Source organism: Schistocerca nitens, chromosome 3 (genome assembly GCF_023898315.1).
Source record: "Schistocerca nitens isolate TAMUIC-IGC-003100 chromosome 3, iqSchNite1.1, whole genome shotgun sequence".
Lineage (NCBI taxonomy): Eukaryota > Metazoa > Arthropoda > Insecta > Orthoptera > Acrididae > Schistocerca > Schistocerca nitens.
Genome location: NC_064616.1, coordinates 84,988,479 through 85,010,774, shown reverse-complemented (window position 1 = coordinate 85,010,774; position 22,296 = coordinate 84,988,479). Strand labels below are relative to the sequence as shown.

Here is a 22,296-nt window from a genome sequence, read left to right as displayed (position 1 = left end):
TGGAAATCTTTGATAACAAAATGAGAATGTGAACGAAAAATCCTCCATTTGTCAATCTCTTTCCTGAGCGGTTTACTACGGGTACATATAACTGCAGTATTTTTACAAGTTCGTAGCAGAAACTCATTTTATAATTTCTTGCAAGCAGCATTATCGACAAGAATGGCACAATATCTACGATGTGATATGTCTCAGGTGTTGTACATAGGTTATACTCTATGGTGATGTACTGTACGCATCTTTCCATCAAGGGAAGGTGGTAATGTATATCTTTGGCCAGGTACCAGATGACGTGAAAGATTGTCAGACAGAGTTTGTGTGTGGGCCTCAACTGTGCGTTGGAACTGTAATGTTTATTAAACGAAAGCTAAAGAGCTCTAAATTGACACGATTGTTGTTTATGTAACCACGTCTGGCACTAATTTACATCATTGGAAAGAAGATACTTCCACGAAGAGTGAACATCTGTGAGTCCTTTTCTCAGGCTTGTTTTGTTTTGATGTATGTCAAGTCTGTTAATGTGTCGATTCCGTGTTTATAAGCGAACACCATTTACGTTTTAAGTTAGGATGGAAACAGATTTCTGTCGGTACCACTATATTTCTGTTTTTTTCTAACTTTTGTGTGTTTCGTGTCAGCAAAAATGTAGCCCACGTACACTCGATATTGAGAAAGGAAGCTTTCTGTATTCACGGAAGTTTACACACGGTGACTGTAAACTCATAAGAGAATTTCCTCTTTCCTACAGGAGACAGCCATCGTTGGGTACCGAATCTTAAGCTGGGCCTTTGTTGTGTGTTGAGAATATAACAAGTGTTAGTGAAGTGAGCTGAAGAACAGGAAGCTATGGTTTTGACAGTTGCGTCAGCAACCGCTTGATTGAACCTCATTGTTGTGGTGTTGAATGGTATTATGGTTGATGGTTAAGGACCATAACAAATGCCCAATGAATGATAGCTGTTGTCAAACAACTGTATGTTCTTTGCTCAAGAGTACCGTACTTTTGTGATTCTTAAATAAAATATACATTTTACTATCAGTATCGTAACAAATAACCATTTATCAGGTAGCTCATCTCGTGGTTTTACAGAGATTTCGGTGTTTATGTTAGATCTCTAATCAAAACACATATGCTTCTGTTCAGTTTGGATCAAGTACGTACAAAGACGAAACAGTTTCGTGCATCATATTTCATAACTTTATATGTGGTTTGTCGTTCTGTAAATAATCGCCTGTTCTACATCTTTGGTCTTTTAGAGTTATTATATTTTATGTGAACTGGTGTTGTATAATTACACAGTTGATGTGACTGGAGTATAATTTTCTCATTCATTTTTTTTTCCTTCATCTAAATAGCTTTTTTTCGATCCTACTACTGTTAATTATCTGCAGATATTTGGCCATCAACAGTCATTCATGTTGCAGTTACTGCATAGCTTATAGCTCCTGCTTTCACTGCCATGCTAAACTATGTAACTTTCCTTTTATTATAAATTTCCCATCCTTTTGTTCCTCACATTGAACAGAATGGAATTTACTACCTTGCTACAGCCAGTTTTTTGGTCTCCAATCAACCAATTCTGTTTATTTTTAATTTTAACTACTACTAAACACAAGTAAAATGAATGTGATGTGACTTCATACAGTTGGATGTGTACTATGAGAAGAAGGGTGTCCGGATATGTCAGATATAGTCAATAGTTGTATTATGTCATCACAAGCAATTATGCAGATTCGGTTGTTTGTGATGTGGCGAGACCTATGGACTTGTAAATTAAAAAAATGGAAAATTATTTGCTGTTATGAGGTCAGTCAAATTTCTCACTGATAGCAACTGGAATGGCCATGTGGGACATTGCTGGCTTCATGGATGGTGTGACATGCTGTGGTTCTATTATTATCTAAGGCAACAAATATTATAAATGGTGGTTGCTTCAGATATGTGTAAATTATAACTTTTCATGGTGAAACGTGATACATATACATGCACCACACCCATTCTTCACTGTCCTCGAATTCATCCCACACATGAATGAGGTGTATGGCATTATCAGTTTTAACAAGTATTTGATTATATGATTTCTGAATTGTGTAATTATCATTTGTTTGTCCTTAATGCAAGACAGGCAATGACATTGATTGCTTGATAATTATGTTGTGGTATGATTCTCGTGTGAATAACCTAGCAGTAAGACTTCTCTCTTGGGAAATGTATATATATGAGTTTGTACTTGGCACAGGCCATGTCAGTCCAAGTAGGCAAATAAAAAAATCTTACCTTCATAGTCTCAGATAATATTGAATTTAACATATGTTCAAATTGAGGAAAAGTAATAACCCACATTTTTTGTTCTGGCCAAAAAAATTAATTCTGAGGTGTAACAGGTTGGTAAAATGACAACAAACAACATTAGTCACATGTGTAAAATGTTAAGAAGTTTTATCTCTGGAACAGTTGATGATATTTTATTGCTTTTTTATTTTAAAAATAACAATTCTGTGACTAAAATGACATCCTTGGTTTGGAAATGTGTGTCAAAGATATTTTCCACCGTCTATTTCAGTAGAATTTTTTTAAAAAATCAAACATATAGAAATCTTGCGAAATATATGCACTAATTCTAAAATATACCGTTTCCAAATAATAGAATTTTTGTATAGTCAACGTAGTACTGGAAGTGAGAAGTGGCAGATGTGTTGCTGCCTTGCAGCTGGTAATCCAAATCTGGCAGCTAGTCTTTGCGGTAGCATGAAATTGGCAAGGATTCCGTTCAATTCACAGATGATGTCTATAACCTCTACAATCCACCAATGACAGTCATACACACAGACTATAAATATTTCTTTTTGTTCTGAATCTGAATATTTGTGTACTGTTTCTGAAATCTTGTTTGGATGAGTGAAGTTTCTTCTTTCTTGCTACTTAAAGTCTGTGCAAGACACATTCATCTATTAATTTTAATCCAGATGTGTGTCTTTAGAATTCCTTTTGGGCTGGAAAGATAGTTGGGATGACACTTACACCTTCCCAGTACCAAAGATACTTTATATCTACTTGGTTACTGCAAGCAGTTCTGTGGATTCATGCAGTTGGTAATGATTTTTGAAGTGAGTAGTGTCACCATTAGAAATAATGAGACAATACTTGTGATGAGCTGTGTTCTCTATTGTCACTTATAACTGCATCTCTTTTTGTCATGTTTTGAAAATATTTCATTCTTGAAAACCGAAACTTTGTCATTAATCCAGTCGTAACGTCATACTTCCTACAACAGAATCATGAACCAGTTCTCATAGAATTGTAGTGAAGCACTAAACACAGTTGTTTTAGAGTTAACAAGTCCCTTCGCTTCTGCAATACATTGTTACAATTTCTTCAGATACTGATGTATTAGGCCAACTGCTTTCACAGTCTGTTTTCAAAGTTCAGTGATATAGGTCTCTGTAGAAAAAGTTTTCGTAATTAATTGCTTATGTAACTTCAGAACAGCCCTCCATTATATTTTTTACACCACACTGCTGTAAGGCAAGTATCCCATTTACAGGGCAGTTGCCACTTTCCTGAAGCAAACAGGTTTCTTGCTCTGTCACGTAGAGTTAACAACCTTACATGGCCAACCGAGGCTCAACTTAGTTCTTCAAAGTTACCACTCACAAGTTCAAACTTTGCACTATACACAAATAAAGACACACCTTGAGGTGAGTATGGAATCATAGTGCTTAAAATTTTGATCTCCCAGTGTAGAATATTGAATGTTCTTCCACATGTGTGGGTCACATACCTTTTCACTTTCACCACATTTTCTCTTGTAACTGTTGTAGTGATCATCTTTTTTGTTGGCACTCTGGTGAGAATAGTTTCATTTATGTTCCAGATAAAATTTACATGTGCAATTTGTGGTGTGGTTCCAGGTGCTCTACCAAGTTGTTTCCATTTTATGCACTATATTTCCACAGCTGGCTCAACCATCTTCCTTAAGTGCTGCAAGTTTTGCTGTTGTGTACTGTCTACATAAAATGGAAACAACTACTCAGCCGAATACCTGGAAGCTCTCCATTAATCAGTCGTGCCAAGAAAACCTGAGGAACTGTGTGATTTAATTGTATGCTTTGCACAAAAGATGACCATAATAAGGCTTTACTTTTCTAAGAACTCCTCTTGCAGTTCTCATATTTCTTGCACTGTCCACCATGTAGTTAGATGGAGATAGAATGTGATGCAAAGTATTTTTGTTTTTAAAGGGGCACCAGGATAACTGTTTGAATATTTTCATTGTAGGATGGACATAATGCAACATCTGAATTGATGTTTGATAAAAATTCGTGACTAGTTGCTCAAGCTTCTTTTGGTTAATTTTCTGGATTTTCCACTGATTTTTTGTCAGATTTGGTGTAGTTGCCTACAGCTTCAGTAAAATCTCTGTATTTAATTTCTTAATGAATACACTTCATGACTCCATAACTGACCATAGTTTCTTAACAAGAGGTACACCAACCCCATAGCTGACTGATTTGGGGATGTAATTCTTCCTCATCAAACACAAAATCTGCGTCGTTTCTTGTCCGCCCACGATCATTGTTGATAATATGTCAGTGCATTTTGAACAGAGAAAATGCTCACATGTAGATTTCAAAAGAATTGCTTGAATGAGAATGCTATGTGTACATTGACTCGCCAAATATTACAGGCCTTAAATAATAAAATACCACCACTTGATATTTTTTTACCAAGGTGTTTGACTGTGTAGAGTGTTACCATCATAGAAAAACTCACATTGTATGGAATTAGTGGCATTACAAACAATTGGTTTGAATCATACATAACGAACAGAATCCAAAAAGTTGTGCTGAATAATTTGAACAGTGTTGGAAGAAAAGATTCTAGTGATTTTGTGGAGAAGGTATGAGACTGACCAAAGTTGCTGCATCTGGGACTAGGCACCAGTATATGTGGCATTGTCAGTGGTCCATCTGGAGAAGATCCTAGTTTGAGAAGTCTTTGTCTGGCCATTCAAGAGGTCGTGTTTATATAAAGCATTATTTTTGCTATCGTTTGAGTGCTATGTTTGTGTGCCGGCCGACTTTGGTTGGTAAATATGCTTTATCATTTTATTTTTTATTGTACTATATGTGGTGTGTGTGTTTCTTGTATATCAAAACTGGTCTTAATGCAGTTTTCTGTTTTTTTAGTAATTATGTTTTTCTAGTATAGGTAGGTATTGCAGAGTTTGTTTTTCTACATTGCTGAGGTCAGGTTTCCAATATTAGTTATGGGAGTGAGTTTTAGTTTTTAGTGTTGCGGACTTAATTTTAGCTATGCTGGTCAAATGAATGGTTATATACAGGATTTTGTGAATTGTCTGTGGTTTTGTGGTGTTGTTGATTTCTGTGGTGCTATAGAGGCCAAGTATTGGTTTTTTTGGGAGCTATGTGTGTGTTTTAAATAGAGTAAAATTTCCTATACCAGCTTTTTTAAGTTACTGAATGTTTCATTTGCTTGATTTCTTGCATTACTATTTGTTTTGGTATGTCTTCATTATCAGGTTATGGTATATTTAGTTTGTACTGTCCCTCCCACAACCTCCTAATGCCCATAGTTACCCCAAAAGTTTCATGTTATTTCTGCAGTTAAATAGTTTTTGAGTTACTTGTGTCTATTTACATGGGTAATGATTGATGTCATGGTCGCCATATTGTATAAGCTTGAACTAGGCTGTCCACTGTCTTGATGACCTCGCAGGGTCAAAGCTGATGGGTGGTTCTGCTATCTTTGGTTTTGCCCGCCAAACACCAGAATTATTTGAATGGCTTCAGATTGTGATAGAAGGTACTGCTACATTCTGAAATTATCTGGACACATACACAATGCCCCAAAGACATTCGATGATTTGTAAGGTTTTATCTGAAGATAGATCAGAATCATGTCATAATTTGAGTTATTTCAGCTTTGTTTAATTTACCAATGTTATCTTCTATCACAGTAGTCAAAGAGTTGATTTAAAAGAAAAAATGTTTTGGGTAATTCAAGAACCAGTGTCATGTTTTCTCCTTTTCAAAATATACATTACTCATGAATATAGAGCTGCTGTGAAATTATCAAGCGTTTTTGAGGTGGGTGCTTTTAAGATGATAAAATTATAAAACAACGGCAATAAAGTAATAGACATGGAAGTTGGAATGTGGACATTGTTTATAAAATAAGTTAAACTGAAAAATGAAAGCTCTTGTTTTGAAAGAATGGTAGGGCTGTATGGTACTGATCAACAGTAAAAAAATATTTAAAAAATTGGATTGAAATTTCTGGAATAAAGAACTGTTACTGAATTTTTTATTAAAATTGAACAGACACAGCACAATAACATGCATTGTTGAAATAAAATAAAAAGTAACAAAATATCTTAAACCATTCTAGAGATAGAGCATTTTAAGATTTTGTCAAAAATAATATGTAGAAAAGTCATTTGGGGGGGGGGCAGGGGGGTAGGGTTTCTTTCTTGGTCCTTTGTTTCAAAATATGTTGCTGTGAAGACTAATGTATTTACTTTTCCCTTTTGCAGCAGCTCATCAATTACATTCTTCAGCATCACCTTTCTCAAAGTTTTTGTTCATCACATTATAAAGGTTCATTCTTGAAACACCTCTGAAAAATGTGATTGGGTGTGGCTGTAGTAGACAGAAGTAATTGGCTAAAGACAGATAACACAAAATATATGATCAATTCCATCTACTTTTTTCACTATTTTAACAGTTGTAGAGGGAAATATTTTATCCTTAAATATTTCTGGCAACAGAAGACCACAGAAAAACATATCTTCGATGTGTTATTATCCATCTGTCCCTGTTGCGTACAGTTTATTGTCAGTTGTTACCTGTGGGTCATGAGAAAGTCTATTACAGACATCTCTCTCTCATTCAAGTGTTACTTGATTCACCAATCAATTTATATACTGGGTGGTTATAATTAATCTGTTAGTGTTGAGAGTTGAGAGTGCTGCAGTGTGGGCTGTATAAATAGCAGGATGCTGAAACATTGTTGGTATGTTCATTAATCGGTGCACTTGTGTAGTATGTTGGGGGGGGGGGGGGGGGGGAGAAGTTTAACTTTCTGCCACCAGGTGAAACTATGGTGCCATAAGCAGTCAGAATGTGGTGTGGGTGCAGGAGAAAGGGAGGAACAATGAAACACACCATAAATGTGGTTCTGACATTAATTAGGACTAGGACTTGCCCCAAGTTACAACATGTGTTCAGCATGCTCCTCTGACTCAGCAACGTGCTGCATCTGTAACACAGCGTGGTCTACAGTTATCCATAGCATATCTGATGTAATTGACGTGATATGTCGTTATATGCTATTCTTCAGATCAGGAAAAGCCCAGATACATCCCTGACAGACGTGATCTTTCGGATATCCTCGCAACCGGAGGTAAGTTGGATTTAGGTCAGGTGATCTGGAAGGCCACACATCTTGAAATTGCCTAGAGATGATGCAATCATTACTGAAGGTTTCTGGAAGCAAATCTTTCACCTGACATGTGGTATCACCCCATCTTGTGTGATAATAGTGGTGCTGACAGTTTTGTTCTTCAAAGCTGAAATCACATGCTGCACAAGAGGTACTTGTAATGCACAGATGTCACTGTACACCCATCAGGTCTGTCATATCCTGAAGAGAGGCAGATCTAGAAAGAAAGGAGCGTGTGAAACTACACCCCCTAGCTGAATACAAAAGGTGTTCCTGCACAACTAGTGGTGTAGTAGAACCCCATATGCGACAATTTTGTGCACTTGTGTCACTGTGCAGAGTAAAATGTTCTTCATCCGTCCAAAGTACATTCCCAGGCCACATGTCATCCATTTCCGTGCTTGTAGCCTATCTTGTTGGGGCTTCATTTGGTGCACTTTCTAAATCTGCTAGTGATAACAATGTAAAATGTGCTGCAAAATCTTTTAAACTGGTGACCAGAGGAGAGAGAATTCCTGTGACACAACTCAAGCACTGGCTTCAGAGTTTGAGGCAGGTGCTGCACAGTTGGCTGTAGATACAGCTACTTCATCACCAACTGTCATGGGAATGGGCTGCCTCTTTCTCCCTGCTGCATCACCTAATTCACATGTTTCTTCAGATTTTTTGATCCTATTCTTTAGCCCATTTTCACAGCTGTTTCTGTTGGCAACATTCCTGCAATGAAGTCCTGCTATTGCTGACATTCTGATAAAACATGTTACCAGCATGCACAGTCTTCCATCTCAATATCTGTTGCATTTTGTATGGAAAACTTCAACCTTCTTAACCCTTGACACCAACAATCACTCCACAAAAGGAATCGACACATGTCGCGAGTGACAGACAGCATACTGATGTCAAAACAGGGATCATTTCACAGTCTGACTGCTTACAGCACTGTAGTTTCACCCGGTGACAGAAAGTGTAACTATTAATTTCTTGAGCATACTCCACGAGTGGACTGATTAATGAATGTATCTATAACATTGCAGCATCCCATGATGTAAACAGCTCGCACTGCAGCACTCAGAACATCGTCAGTTTAATTGTAACCACCTGGTATTATAATTTTTCATCAGGGACAATATTATATTCCGAGTGTGTCGTCTTCAGCAACAGTAGGGATGTCAGTGGCATTACTTCACAAGTAATATTGCACTGGTAGATTGTTTTGATAGATAGTTAAATAGAACCATCGAAATCAGTGTTCCTGAATGTATATCTATATTTATGCTGTGTCCTATATGACAAACTGTCATATGAGAACTCTTGTCTCTTTTCATAGTTAAGTGTTGAATGTGCAGGAAATACTCTCTCCAATAATGAAAGACATGAAAAACTTAAAGATAAACTAGGTCCTGTATTGATGTTGAGACAAAAAAAATTGTCAACATTTGTTCTCTGGGCCATTTGTGGTATTACTGAGCTTGCTCAGGAATTATGAACTCTGAATTGCCCTTTATTGCCTGATATTCTCATGGAATCAAAATAATACCTATTAATTAACAAACCTGGCAACCTGATTGGGATGCTGGGCAGTTAACTGAACATATTGAGCCAAAGTATTTGATTATTGCGAAAATGCCACCTGAAGTAGTGTAAGATAATACAAGCAGAATGTATATCTCTTTTCAGAATGAATTTTTAATTTTGATAACATAACATTGTTTGAGGAGTTGTTTTATGCACACAAGGAACTTTGTGCACAGTATGGTAGAAACTCTTAAATCCATGAGAAGTGGTTGTTGCCTCCAATCAGGCCACTTTACTTTTATGTTCAAAGTGTCTTTCTATTTAATAGTTGTGAGATTGTGGATAAGTCACTGTGGTGTGCCTCTCTTCCCATGGTTGCTGGTAGCATTTTGGAACTCATAAGTGATTCGTTTCACTGATTTAACACTATTTTTTAACTACCACCCTTCACAGTGCTCGATGATGCTCCCTGCCCATCAACATGTGAGATCTGCCTGGGTTTGGTGTAGTTATAGTTGTTCCTTCATTCGTCTACTTAAGTCACATCACCAACAGTTGACTTGGGTAGCTTTAGGAGGCTTATTACTCAGGTGACATCCATTGACAAGTAGATGTTCCAAGTCGCTGAGCTAACCTGACATACCCATTCTGCTGTTACTGTTTCTCTAGTGACAACAAGCAACTCTCCATTCATTTGATACAGGCAGATCCACCTCTCATGATGTCACAGGGGTGTCCAGATACTTCTGTTCAATAGTGAATTCATAGTGTAGTTTGTAGTGACAAATTGATCTGTAGAGTAGCTGGAGAGCTAGGTGCTGATTTGTTTGAGATTTAGAGAAGCCAATGAATGTGACATAAGTAGTTCAGTTAAAATTACAGAAAAGATCCAGCAGTGGGTAAATGACCTTCTGAATATCATCCCTACTTGTCTTTTGTTGTTTGAACATAGTCACAGTAATGCCAGAAATATATGTGTAAATATTGCATTTTGGGAAAATTTAAGCGATACATGACAATCTTGTGCAAAACTGATTTTGAAATTTGTGGAAACTCATCATAAAGAATTCTTATTATGAAGCATCTGTTTTCACGAATTTTCTCATTCACTTTCTCAACCAAACCATCATTGAGAAAAGGAGACCATTCAATCTGTGCTTCATTGTGAACATTGGTTCATCTATCATTGAATTGTCTCACCCACTTTCTCACCATTCCATCAGTCATTACATTTTCACCACAAATCTCTACAAGTTGACAATGGATTTTAGCTAGCTTAATGTTCTTTGCATTCAGAAACAATATTACAGAAAGCATTTCACTGTCAGTGGACTCGGGGATTGTCTTAAACATTTTCAATTATCACCAATAAGTGGAAACACAACACAATCCAGCTGCAATGGCTTCAGTGGAAAGACAGTTAACCAGAGAGATGGGTGTGAATGTGCAGAACTGTTATACCAATGCTGCAGTGGCGGTGATAGAACGTAGTATTACTTACTTTCGGGACCCACCTTGTTCTTGAATCGAGCAGTGCTCAGAATGAAGAGAAGTGAATAGAAATAAGATTCCTATTTCAGATGTTATTCTTTCAGATTTCTCCATGTGCAAAATGCAGCTGTCCATAGATATCTACCCGCTCATAGCTATCATTTGGGAAGTGTTCGCCCTCCCCCTTTTTTTGTGATAGCTCTGCCTTTCTTTCATAAGTCATTTGTGTAGCTGCTGAATTTGAGCAGTCTTATCATTTTTCTTTGTAGTCCTACTGAGGATACTATTTATCTTACATTGGGTTTATTTGAAAAGTGAAATATTTGAAGTAGTAACCGTTGCACATTATCTTGATATATGTGTATTTTATTTTCCTAGTTGGAAAATGCAGTTGTTATGGACTGTAGAGGGGGCGTGCTTAATCGTATCTTTGTGATATTTAAAGGGGAAAGTTGTTGTGGATTGCAATGTCCAGATGTTGACTCTGTGCAGCTATTAGTACCTGCAAGGTCACCAACCATGTTATTTGGTCACTTTGTGAGGAACAAATATGGAGGAGCTGCTCAGTAATCTGCACTGCAGACAGTTTTGCAAGTCAACATCTGCGATTCGATTTATTAAAAATCACAAAAAGACTGACTGTTAAACTGACAATATTGACTTTTAGGGCTTTTCTGGCACATGGTTAGTATGCAAACCGGTTGTATTGATCTTAGACTCAGAGTTTCAGAAGAACATAGACTACTGTGAGAATAGCCTTGCTGAGGTTTAGCAGTGGTCGCATTTCTCACAAACTCCTTGGGCCCTGCGTGGTAGTGTACAATTTGTTGGTTAGTTGGGAGGCCCTACTGCCACACAAAAGTTACTAGGATGTCAGCATTCTTGTTCATGTGAAATAATACTAGGAGTAGTGGTCTTAGGGAACTCAGTGGCTTCAGGCCATGGAGCAAGCCTAGCTACTTCTGGGCCACATCTTGCCATGTGAAGTTGTAATGGTATCACCGACCACGTTAAAGGGCAATGATGCTAACGTTATACCTCTGCGAGGAATTTTTGAAAGTTGTAACCGTGTCTCAAGTACACATAGTGTTGAGGATCAGTGGACAAAGTTCAAAACCATCGTACAATATGCGTTAGATGAGTATGTGCCAAGCAAGATCGTAAGAGATGGAAATGTGCCACCGTGGTACAACAACCGAGTTAGAAAACTGCTGCGGAAGCAAAGGGAACTTCACAGCAAACATAAACATAGCCAAAGCCTTGCAGACAAACAAAAATTACGCGAAGCGAAATGTAGTGTGAGGAGGGCCATGCGAGAGGCGTTCAATGAATTCGAAAGTAAAGTTCTATGTACTGACTTGGCAGAAAATCCTAAGAAATTCTGGTCTTATGTCAAAGCGGTAGGTGGATCAAAACAAAATGTCCAGACACTCTGTGACCAAAATGGTACTGAAACAGAGGATGACAGACTAAAGGCCGAAATACTAAATGTCTTTTTCCAAAACTGTTTCACAGAGAAAGACTGCACTGTAGTTCCTTCTCTAGATTGTCGCACAGATGACAAAATGGTAGATATCGAAATAGACGACAGAGGGATAGAGAAACAATTAAAATCGCTCAAAAGAGGAAAGGCTGCTGGACCTGATGGGATACCAGTTCTATTTTACACAGAGTACGCGAAGGAACTTGCCCCCCTTCTTGCAGCGGTGTACCGTAGGTCTCTAGAAGAGCATAGCATTCCAAAAGATTGGAAAAGGGCACCGGTCATTCCCATTTTCAAGAAGGGACGTCGAACAGATGTGCAGAACTATAGACCTATATCTCTAACGTCGATCAGTTGTAGAATTTTGGAACACGTATTATGTTCGAGTATAATGACTTTCCTGGAGACTAGAAATCTACTCTGTAGGAATCAGCATGGGTTTCGAAAAAGACGGTCGTGTGAAACCCAGCTCGCGCTATTCGTCCACAAGACTCAGAGGGCCATAGACACGGGTTCACAGGTAGATGCCGTGTTTCTTGACTTCCGCAAGGCGTTCGATACAGTTCCCCACAGTCGTTTAATGAACAAAGTAAGAGCATATGGACTATCAGACCAATTGTGTGATTGGATTGAGGAGTTCCTAGATAACAAAACGCAGCATGTCATTCTCAATGGAGAGAAGTCTTCCGAAGTAAGAGTGATTTCAGGTGTGCCGCAGGGGAGTGTCATGGGACCGTTGCTGTTCACAATATACATAAATGACCTGGTGGATGACATCGGAAGTTCACTGAGGCTTTTTGCAGATGATGCTGTGGTGTATCGAGAGGTTGTAACAATGGAAAATTGTATTGAAATGCAGGAGGATCTGCAGCGAATTGACGCATGGTGCAGGGAATGGCAATTGAATCTCAATGTAGACAAGTGTAATGTGCTGCTAATACATAGAAAGATAGATCCCTTATCATTTAGCTACAAAATCACAGGTCAGCAACTGGAAGCAGTTAATTCCATAAATTATCTGAGAGTACACATTAGGAGTGATTTAAAATGGAATGATCATATAAAGTTGATCGTCAGTAAAGCAGATGCCAGACTGAGATTCATTGGAAGAATCCTAAGGAAATGCAATCCGAAAACAAAGGAAGTAGGTTACAGTACACTTGTTCGTCCACTGCTTGAATACTGCTCAGCGGTGTGGGATCCGTACCAGATAGGGTTGATAGAAGAGATAGAGAAGATCCAACGGAGAGCAGCGCACTTTGTTACAGGATCATTTAGTAATCGCGAAAGCGTTACGGAGATGATAGATAAACTCCAGTGGAAGACTCTGCAGGAGAGACGCTCAGTAGCTCGGTATGGGCTTTTGTTAAAGTTTCGAGAACATACCTTCACCGAAGAGTCCAGCAGTATATTGCTCCCTCCTACATATATCTCGCGAAGAGACCATGAGGATAAAATCAGAGAGATTAGAGCCCACACAGAAGCATACAGACAATCCTTCTTTCCACGAACAATACGAGACTGGAATAGAAGGGAGAACCGATAGAGGTACTCAGGGTACCCTCCGCCACACACCGTCAGGTGGCTTGCGGAGTATGGATGTAGATGTAGATTTAGACATAACCTAATGGAAACAGAATAATCAAACTGGGAACCGTTTTCGAAACACTCCACTAGAGTATAAACAGTAGTAAATGATGGGTCTGGAACAGTCATTCTCCCAGCACATAAGTGAGTTGTAACATTACATGATAAAACCAGTCACCAGCCTAATTAGGCGTTCTTGTGTCAAGCAAAATGATAAAGGAGAAGGCAGTGTTAAGGCTAGCCTAACCTTCCTTGACACACACATTAAACTCTTTCCTTATATCTGTTCATACTATAATACAGTAACCTAACCTACCAGATAAATGCATTACTAACAAACAAATAGGCAATGAAATAGTGAACAGTAACATATGCCTCTCAACAACACGTACCTTAAATGAACTAGGTGCAACAGTGTATAAAACCAATTACCAGCGCACATGAAACTAGCAGCATTACTGGACAGGGAAAATCTTGAAATGATTCTGAATTTAAACCAGGGGGTCTGCTAATGATCATAATCTATAACTTCAACGCTTAGTAGAGGGTCTCTTTGCATTAACCAGCATGCATTAGAATAAATGACATAGTAAGCAGTTCTTTCTTAAACTTGGTTTGAAGCAAATAAACAGAATGCAAATCTAACTAACTGCATTGCTTCATTAACTAACTAGCCTAGTACATGATGGCCATTAAACTTTCATGGTTAGAAGAAGCACACTCATTAACAAAACTACACCAGTATGTATGAGAAATCGTATGTATTCTTATCATTAATTATCAGTTAAGGAAAGCACAACAAACTATAACTCTTTAAGTAACAAATGTGCTTTCGTAAGCAGTCTTTTGACCTACTCAAAATTATAATTGGCTGTGCAAATGACAACACAACATTAAATTCAAGTTCAACCACTTTCTCGTAATAAATTAGGACACTCAGAATTAAATTTACTAGGATAGGATTCCTGTCCAGGTTTTGTAATTAGGGATAATCACAGGTGTAAGAGTTTTTAGCAACACCACCATTATTATTAAAATCAACCAAATTTCACAAATACGTGATCCATTTACAGAGTGCCAAATATAAACAATTTAGTGGAAAGCTGGTGGTACTGGTGACGTAATTTGCAGTGGCTGTTAACCTGGTGACAATGCAGTCATGGCAGTACTGTTGGCCTTGCCCCATTACATATATTCTTGGTGTCGGAATTATATTTTTATAGGGCCAAGAACCATGACATGATAAGGTTATCACCAAATGCAGCATCTGAGGCCCACAAATACTGCCCTTAAGCTCTTCTTGCCTCAGAACTCCAGGAATTTGAGCCACAATGATCTGCTATTGCTTGCAATGTGTTAACCACAGCACTGCTCAGCCCAGACTCCTTACCCAGCACAAGGATGGGTTGCCACATGCGCCCCAACCACACCTTTTCCACTCTGCCAGGCTACTTCCTTAGCTGCAGGGCTTCCCCACATCTTTTACATTCAACCCTATGTTTCCAAACTATGGACCTAGTCATTTACAGCACAGTACATAACAATCATTCCATTAGTTATTTAAATCCTCAAACATAATTTAAACATCATCATTCAAAAGTTTCACGTAACTGAAACATGTATACATAGTCAAAGAATTTCCGTGACACATACAACATTATTGTTGTTGTTGTTGTGGTGGTGGTGGTCTTCAGTCCTGAGACTGGTTTGATGCAGCCCTCCATGCTACTCTATCCTATGCAAGCTTCATCATCTCCCAGTACCGACTGCCACCTACATCCTTCTGAATCTGCTTAGTGTATTCATCTCTTGGTCTCCCTCTATGATTTTTACCCTCCACGCTGCCCTCCAATACTAAATTGGTGATCCCTTGACGCCTCAGAACATGTCCTACCAACCAATCCCTTCTTCTAGTCAAGTTGTGCCACAAACTCCACTTCTCCCCAATTCTATTCAATACCTCCACATTAGTTGTGTGATCTACCCATCTAATCTTCAGCATTCTTCTGTAGCACCACATTTCAAATGCTTCTATTCTCTTCTTGTCCAAACTATTTATCGTCCATGTTTCACTTCCGTACATGGCTACACTCCATACAAATACTTTCAGAAACGATTTCCTGACACTTAAATCTATACTTGATGTTAACAAATTTCTCTTCTTCAGAAATGCTTTCCTTGCCATTGCCAGTCTACATTTTATATCCTCTCTACTTCAACCATCATCAGTTATTTTGCTCCCCAAATAGCAAAACCCCTTTACTACTTTAAGTGTCTCATTTCCTAATCTAATTCCTTCAGCATCACCCGACTTAATTCGGCTACATTCCATTATCCTTGTTTTGCTTTTGTTGACGTTCATCTTATACCCTCCTTTCAAGACACTGTCCATTCCGTTCAACTGCTTTTCCAAATCCTTTGCTGTCTCTGACAGAATTACAATGTCATCGGTGAACCTCAAAGTTTTTACTTCTTCTCCATGAATTTTAATACCTACTCCGAATTTTTCTTTTGTTTCCTTCACTGCTTGCTCAATATACAGATTGAATAACATCGGGGAGAGGCTACAACCCTGTCTCACTCCCTTCCCAACCACTGCTTCCCTTTCATCTCCCTCGACTGTTATAACTGCCATCTGGTTTCTGTACAAATTGTAAATAGCTTTTCACTCCCTGTATTTTACCACTGCTACCTTTAGAATTTGAAAGAGAGTATTCCAGTTAACGTTGTCAAAAGCTTTCTCTAAGTCTACAAATGCTAGAAATGTAGGTTTGCCTTTCCTTAATCTAGCTTCTAAGATAAGTTGTAGGGTCAGTATTGCCTCACGTGTTCTAACATTTCTACGGAATCCAAACTGATCTTCCCCGAGGTCGGCTTGTACTAGTTTTTCCATTCGTCTGTAAAGAATTCGTGTTAGTATTTTGCAGCCGTGACTTATTAAACTGATAGTTCGGTAATTTTCACATCTGTCAGCACCTGCTTTCTTTGGGATTGGGATTATTATATTCTTCTTAAAAACTGAGGGTATTTCGCCTGTCTCATACATCTTGCTCACCAGATGGTAGAGTTTTGTCAGGACTGGCTCTCCCAAGGCTGTCAGTAGTTGTAATGGAATGTTGTCTACTCCCGGGGCCTTGTTTCGACTCAGGTCTTTCAGTGCTCTGTCAAACTCTTCACGCAGTATCTTATCTCCCATTTCATCTTCATGTACATCCTCTTCCATTTCCATAATATTGTCCTCAAGTACATCGCCCTTGTATAAACCCTCTATATACTCCTTCCACCTTTCTGCCTTCCCTTCTTTGCTTAGAACTGGGTTGCCATCTGAGCTCTTGATATTCATACAAGTGGTTCTCTTCTCTCCAAAGGTCTCTTTAATTTTCCTGTAGGCAGTATCTATCTTACCCTTAGTGAGACAAGCCTCTACATCCTTACATTTGTCCTCTAGCCATCCCTGCTTAGCCATTTTGCACTTTGTGTCGATCTCATTTTTGAGACGTTTGTATTCCTTTTTGCCTGCTTCATTTACTGCATTTTTATATTTTCTCCTTTCATCAATTAAATTCAATATTTCTTCTGTTACCAAAGGATTTCTATTAGCCCTCGTCTTTTTACCTACTTGATCGTCTGCTGCCTTCACTACTTCATCCCTCAGAGCTACCCATTCTTCTTCTACTGTATTTCTTTCCCCCATTCCTGTCAATTGTTCCCTTATGCTCTCCCTGAAACTCTCTACAACCTCTGGTTCTTTCAGTTTATCAAGGTCCCATCTCCTTAAATTCCCACCTTTTTGCAGTTTCTTCAGTTTCAATCGGCAGTTCATAACCAATAGATTGTGGTCAGAATCCACATCTGCCCCTGGAAATGTCTTACAATTTAAAACCTGGTTCCTAAATCTCTGTCTTACCATTATATAATCTATCTGATACCTATTAGTATCTCCAGGATTCTTCCAGGTATACAACCTTCTTTTATGATTCTTGAACCAAGTGTTAGCTATGATTAAGTTATGCTCTGTGCAAAATTCTACAAGGCGGCTTCCTCTTTCATTTCTTCCCCCCAATCCGTATTCACCTACTATGTTTCCTTCTCTCCCTTTTCCTACTGACGAATTCCAGTCACCCATGACTATTAAATTTTCGTCTCCCTTCACTACCTGAATAATTTCTTTTATCTCGTCATACATTTCATCAATTTCTTCATCATCTGCAGAGCTAGTTGGCATGTAAACTTGTACTACTGTAGTAGGCATGGGCTTTGTGTCTATCTTGGCCACAATAATGCGTTCACTATGCTGTTTGTAGTAGCTAACTCGCACTCCTATTTTTTTATTCATTATTAAACCTACTCCTGCATTACCCCTATTTGATTTTGTGTTTATAACCCTGTAGTCACCTGACCAGAAGTCTTGTTCTTCCTGCCACCGAACTTCACTAATTCCCACTATATCTAACTTTAACCTATCCATTTCCCTTTTTAAATTTTCTAACCTACCTGCCCGATTAAGGGATCTGACATTCCACGCTCCGATCCGTAGAACGCCAGTTTTCTTTCTCCTGATAATGACAACATTATACATAAGCAATACTACAATCTGACATAGAAATATTGATACAGATACAAAATAGGTCAAAAATAGGTGTTACAAAGTTTTAGTAACTAAACCTAACTGCCTCATACAGCTTTGTGTTTAGAGGAAATGCAGTGAAAACCTTACATTTGAAGATATGTTAGTTGAGTTGGAAGAAGCATTAAATAATGTCAGGTAGGTTATAATAGGTCTAGTATCCCTCCACTCAGGTGATGTGGAGCCAGTGATATTATTTACGTGTCATACAGTTCAACATTCGCATGGTAACGGCCCAGTACAGGAAATAAATACCCAGCTCAGCCAGTTCTTATATCATTACTGAAGCCTTCTTTATACTCATTCATGAATATAAGTGTCACTTTGCTGTTCTAGATCCAAGACTTTGATTTGCAACTCTTTTTGATTGTGTATGTCATTTGACAATCCTGGATATGTTCACTGCTACTGATTCAATCTCTCATTACTTACTGTCATAATATCTGCTGACTTCTGTGTTTTCGGCTATCGATCAAGTGGCTTTCAGAGTATCTACATACTATATGGTTTTAGGCCTGCCCAGTTTATGTCAGGCTGTGACACAAAGTTATCAGAAGTTTTGTGAAAAAAGGCAAAATTGAATTAAAATATCAACATGTATTTTACTACGACAGTAATGCTTTATACCCCAATGCATCAAAACTAATTAGGATTGATACTTCCAGTAGCCAGAGCCTAAAATGTGTACATTGAATATAGTTTAGTTTATTTTACATGCTTCTATTTGAAACTAAGCAGCAAATAGTTTTTGTTTGTGTTCAGTGCATTTTAATTTCTGTACTTGTTTTTGTATGTAATAGAGCTATATGTATTTGAGTTAGTGATGTATCTGAATGTTGCATCATTCAGTTTGAAACAACAATAATTTACTAACACCTATTATTGCTCTAGATCCCAAGTCTTTCCCACAAGTTGAGGGATATACTCTCAGCAACTGCAACATGAAGATTGTGTGTTGTACTTTAAAAAAAAAAAGAAAAAAAAACATAAACACTACCTACTTTTGGACTTAATCCTCTACTTCTATTTGTATTTGAAAAATGAAGGCTCACCAGAAGTTACAGCTAGGGACTGTGGCTGTCAAACGTGTTGCTGAAGTGATTCACATAGAATCCCAGTCTGGCACCAAGCCATTACTTGATGATGGTGGCTGGTGGGTTGTGCCCAGATCTAGAACTGTTTCACAGGAAGTATCATATGCAGTTAATGGCTGAAGAGTAGCCCCATATTTGTAATGAATAGCTTTTGGTGCGTTGCATCTATCGATGATAAGACAAAGGCAGTGGGTCTTGCCACTTCTGCAATAGAAGCAGTCTTTCCCCTGTTGAGGTCTCCGCAACCACAGGGTAAACAAGGAGTTATAGTTGTGTGCAGTTCCATTGATAGACATGTGATGGTCCTTCTTACAGAAATAGTGTCATGGGAGGGAAATGAATCAAATGAGCATGCACTGCATATCATGGCAGGTATTGTCCACCATATGGAGGAGGCAGTCCCTGGAAGCAGCTGAGAGCATAGGTTGCAGCTAGCTGCAGATTGTCACTAACGTCCAAACCAACGTCGTCCATGACCTGGTTTCTGATACCATCCACAATTGTTTCTGGAGACCAGTGAAAGTGGTAAAAACCACTAGCCTCACTTGTGAGACCTCACTGCAACAGTGACTTGCAGCAACATTTGAAGGGCAAATCATGGCCCTCAGGTCAAGAGCCAAATGGAAACTCTAAACCAGAGTTATGCCATGTAGATGACATGATCTGCACTATACAGTAGAGACATGTACAGTCACCTAAGTTAGATCAGAAGTGCACTATACACCAAAAGCAGCTGCTTATGTAGTAAGAGTATGTATGTTAATTCCTTTGAGGCATTTTTAGATTAAGTGAAACAAGAAATGCTAAAGCTATGACTACAATAAATGGGATACCAAATATGAAATGAGACAATCCCAAAATAGTAACTAATTGTTAAATGTTGGAGTTTTCACAAGGTATGGAGACAGAATTGGGTGAAGGAATTAAATAATAGGAGAACATGGATTGGAGAAAGGAGTGAAAAGATATAATTTTGCACAGAGCACTGCTTAATAATTGCAAACACTAGGTTTATGAGTCATTGTAGAAGGTTGAATACATGCATGGTACTTTATGAAGGTTTCAGATAAATTAATTGATTGTGAAACAGTGGTTAAGAATCCAGGTTTCCAACTGCAAAATATTTTTGAAAGGCAGAGTAGTGTAGGAAATTAATCAGACTGGTCCTGGTTAAGGTGAAACATTTCAAGATTGTTGAGAGTTTCAAAGGGAGCATTAGGCAATGACTAATTGAAATGGGTCAAAAGAATACCATAAAAGAGAAACAAGTAACCTTGAGAGATGAAGTAGTGAAGGCAGTGGGGGGAAAACCAGGCAGAAATACAATGCCCAGCAGTAACCTTTGAATGGCATATGGAATATTAAAATTTATAGATGAAACAAGGAAATGCAGAAATATGGCACATGGAACAGGTATAATGGAATATAGATACCCAGAAAAACAGACTGACCGTAACTGCAAAGTGGCAAAGCAGGAATGCATAGGGGAGAAATGCATAGCTGTAGAAGCTGTCACTTTATATTAAAGGTAGATGCCATTTATAAGAACATGACAAATATCTTTATAGTAGAGAGATGCAACTGTGTTGATATCAATAGCTCTGATTACAAGACTGTGCAAAGCAAAGAGAGAAGCAGAAACATGGAAGGAATGTAGAAGGGCTGTATAAATGAAAGAAAATTGATGACAGTATTATGAAATGAGAAGAAAAAGTGGATGAAGGTTGTATGTGTGATGCAATACTGTGAGAAGAATTTGACAGAGCACTGAGAGCTATTACAAACCAAGGCACTCTGAGTAGATTACATTACTTCAGAATTATTTATGCCACCACATATGCAGGATATACTGATACAACTAATAACACTAACTCTACAGCTTATGTTAGAAGGTAGAAGGTAGGCTGAAGATAGATAAACCTACATTTACAACATTTCTAGATTTACCAGAAGCTCTGTACAATGTTGACTGGAATACTCTCCTTGTAATTTTTAAGTTTAGGGATAAAGTAGCTTAAGCTCAACAATTGAACACCAATATTAAGATATAAATCATTTGACACAATGCTCTGTATTATGTTCTTTTATCTATTGTTCTATTCTGATGATGAGCTGTGCCAGAAATGAGTAAATAAACAAGGGTACTATTGTTATTTATGGCTAAAAATCAGTCTTGAAAGACATGCTCAGCATTTAAATGAAGTAGATTTCTTGTTGAAAAGCAAAGGCTGAACAAAACTGTAATGAGCATCAGGTGAGCAATGGCAGAAACATTATTTTATTTTGAAAATAAAATTTTGCTGGATGATCTGATGAAAAATCATAAGATGATTTGATTTTACATAGTCAATAAACAAATCAGAATGATCTGTACAGCTTGTCAGTGATCCTTCGGGTTCTAAAAACAAAAATGTCATAGAAAAGGCCGAAATTGTTTAATTACCTGAATTCTTAAGGTGGTTCTGTCATTCAATCATTTCACAGTCTCCAAAATGACAGGTATTGAGACAAATGACACAGAATAGGAAATCAACTGTAGTTGTTTAATAGAGGAAAGGCAGCTGGATACCGGTACAGTTTTATGTAGATTATGGAAAAGAACTAGCTCCTCTTCTAGCACCACATTATAGGAGGTCACTGGAGCATTGTACATTCCAAGTGATTAGAAAAGGCATGGATCATTCCTGTCTTCAATTATTGTTGCGTGGATGCACAAACCACAGTGCTATATCACTGATGTAAATCTATTGTAGAACCATGGAGAATTTTTATCCTTAGGTGTTGTGACACTTTTTGAGAACAGAACTGTACTCTGTAGGATCAACATCGATTCTGTAAACAGTGGTCTTCTAAACATTGTCTAACTCGGTTTGTTCACGACGTCTGGAGGACAGAATTGAACAGTGCCCAGGTTTATATGCTTTGACTTAAAACATTTGATGCAGTTCCACACAGTCTTCAAGTGAACAAAATGTGAGCTTACCAAATATAATACCAGCATTGGCATTGGATTGAGGACTTTCCAGTAGACATA

The 22,296-nt window shown here is 38.1% G+C and overlaps 1 protein-coding gene across 3 annotated transcripts in view; it reads left to right on the top strand.

Annotated features, from left to right (window-relative positions):
* Positions 1-285: 285 nt before the first annotated feature.
* Positions 286-22,296, top strand: part of LOC126248053 (protein transport protein Sec16A-like) — a 252,926-nt gene continuing 230,915 nt past the window's right edge. For all 3 annotated transcript variants that reach the window (XM_049948690.1, XM_049948689.1, XM_049948688.1), the window contains exon 1: positions 286-467. The gene's annotated coding sequence lies outside the window, so the exon portion shown is untranslated. The remainder of the gene's footprint in view (positions 468-22,296) is intronic.